The following is a 1,957-nucleotide window of genomic DNA, read 5'->3' as shown; positions in this document are numbered from 1 at the left end:
AAGTGGTTTTGACTTGTGCGACTAGTTTTAATTAGTTTGTAATGACTGGATTTGACTGGTTTTAACTGGTTTTGAATGCCTTATACTGGGATGTTGATGGTTTTTCAAATCAAATGTAAGCTGAATTTCTTATCAATTATCGCTGTTATCTTTTTTTTTTTTCTTTTTTAGCCAAATATATCTGACCATATCTGATACCTAACCATATTTGCTAATTTTTTTTTTTTGTGTGTGTGAAAATAAAACAAGCAAAAGGAATGTAGTGACTGGAACACATAACCCCAGTTTTCCATAAAATGGATGAATTTGAGTAATATTTTATATTTCACTGTGAAACATAACAGACGGTTATAAAACACTCCAGTCTGAGTGAGTTTTTTCAGTGGCACTTAAAAAATAAAATAAAAGCTTTTGACAAATCACACCGTTACTTAATCAGAATTAAATTCAACCAAAATGTTACACTGAGTTATTATTTTGTGGTTCTGTGGAAAGTAAATTCACGATGTTCACTTTTTAACACTGTGAGCTACTACTGGTACTGACATTAGCTAAAACGCTACGCATGAAACGTACAGGTCCTGCTACGTTCCTCTGTCATTTCTAATGGAAGCTTGTAACCGATAATAAAAATGATTTCAATACATCTGTCTCTCTGTCTGTCCATCTGTCTGTCTCTCTGTCAGTCCATCTGTCCATCATGGGAAGCACTTTAGGGCTCAGTTTCTATCAGAGACAGATGGATTTAATAATAAACATCATGGTGTTGCTGTGTAACCTGTAGTGACCTGTAGGGGGCAGTGTTGTCTCAGTGTTGAGAGTGAGATGTGCAGCGTCTCAAATGGATAACTTTTGGCCATGTAGTGCACTGAACAGAGTGTAGAGATCGCTTGTAGTGCATTAATATAAGGACTGGATTTTCTGAGCTCCACATTCACCTGCGTGTAGATCACGACTTTAGTTTCCCCGACTTTAATGTTCTATAGCAACCAATAACATTTAAGTGAAAAACAAATGGTGAAGTGAAGTGACTTGTGGCGACCCATACTAGGAATTTGTGCTCTGCATTTAACCCATCCAAGTGCACACACAGTAGTGAACACACACACACACACACCAGGAGCAGTGGGCAGCCTTTTTTGCTGCGGAGCCCAGGGAGCAGTTGGGGGTTCGGTGCCTTGCTCAAGGGTCTCACCTCAGTCGTGGTATTGAGGGTGGAAGAGAGCGCTGGTCATTCACTCCCCCACCTACAATCCCTGCCAGACCTGAGACTCGAACCCACAACCTTCAGGTTCATCTTCGGGTTACAAGTCCGACTCTCTATCCATTAGGCCACGACTGCCCCCCTGCATGTATGGTGTGTAGTGTAGGGTGTGGTGTAGGTGTGTAGTGTAGTGTAGTGTGGGGTGTATGGGGTGTTGTGTGTGGTGTAAGTTTAGGTGTGTAATGTATGGTGTAAGTTTAGGTGTGTAGTGTGCAGTGTAGTGTATGGTGTCAGTGTAGGTGTGTAGTGCATGTGTAATGTGTGGTGTAGGTGTGTAGTGTGCAGTGTAGCTGTGCAGTGTGTGTGGCGTAGGTGTGTAGTGTAGTGTGGGGTGTATGGGGTGTTGTGTGTGGTGTAAGTTTAGGTGTGTAGTGTGCAGTGTAGGTGTGCAGTGTAGTGTATGGTATGAGTGTAGGTGTGTAGTGCATGTGTAATGTGTGGTGTAGGTGTAGGTGTAGGTTTGCAGTGTAGTGTGTGGTGTAGGTGTGTAGTGTGTGTGGCGTAGGTGTGTAGTGTAGTGTGGGGTGTATGGGGTGTTGTGTGTGGTGTAAGTTTAGGTGTGTAATGTATGGTGTAAGTTTAGGTGTGTAATGTATGGTGTAAGTTTAGGTGTGTAGTGTGCAGTGTAGGTGTGCAGTGTAGTGTATGGTGTCAGTGTAGGTGTGTAGTGCATGTGTAATGTGTGGTGTAGGT

The 1,957-nt window shown here is 42.3% G+C and overlaps 1 protein-coding gene across 1 annotated transcript in view; it reads left to right on the top strand.

Annotated features, from left to right (window-relative positions):
* Window positions 1–646, top strand: part of s100b (S100 calcium binding protein, beta (neural)) — a 3,175-nt gene extending 2,529 nt beyond the window's left edge. The window contains exon 3 of the mRNA XM_034299524.2: window positions 1–646. This exon is cut by the window's left edge and continues 518 nt beyond it. The gene's annotated coding sequence lies outside the window, so the exon portion shown is untranslated.
* Window positions 647–1,957: the final 1,311 nt, after the last annotated feature.

The sequence above is a fragment of the Pangasianodon hypophthalmus genome, chromosome 25, assembly GCF_027358585.1.
Source record: "Pangasianodon hypophthalmus isolate fPanHyp1 chromosome 25, fPanHyp1.pri, whole genome shotgun sequence".
NCBI classification, from domain to species: Eukaryota; Metazoa; Chordata; class Actinopteri; order Siluriformes; family Pangasiidae; genus Pangasianodon; species Pangasianodon hypophthalmus.
The sequence above is the reverse complement of the archived record's forward strand: the minus strand, read 5'-3'. Positions and strand labels throughout refer to the sequence as shown.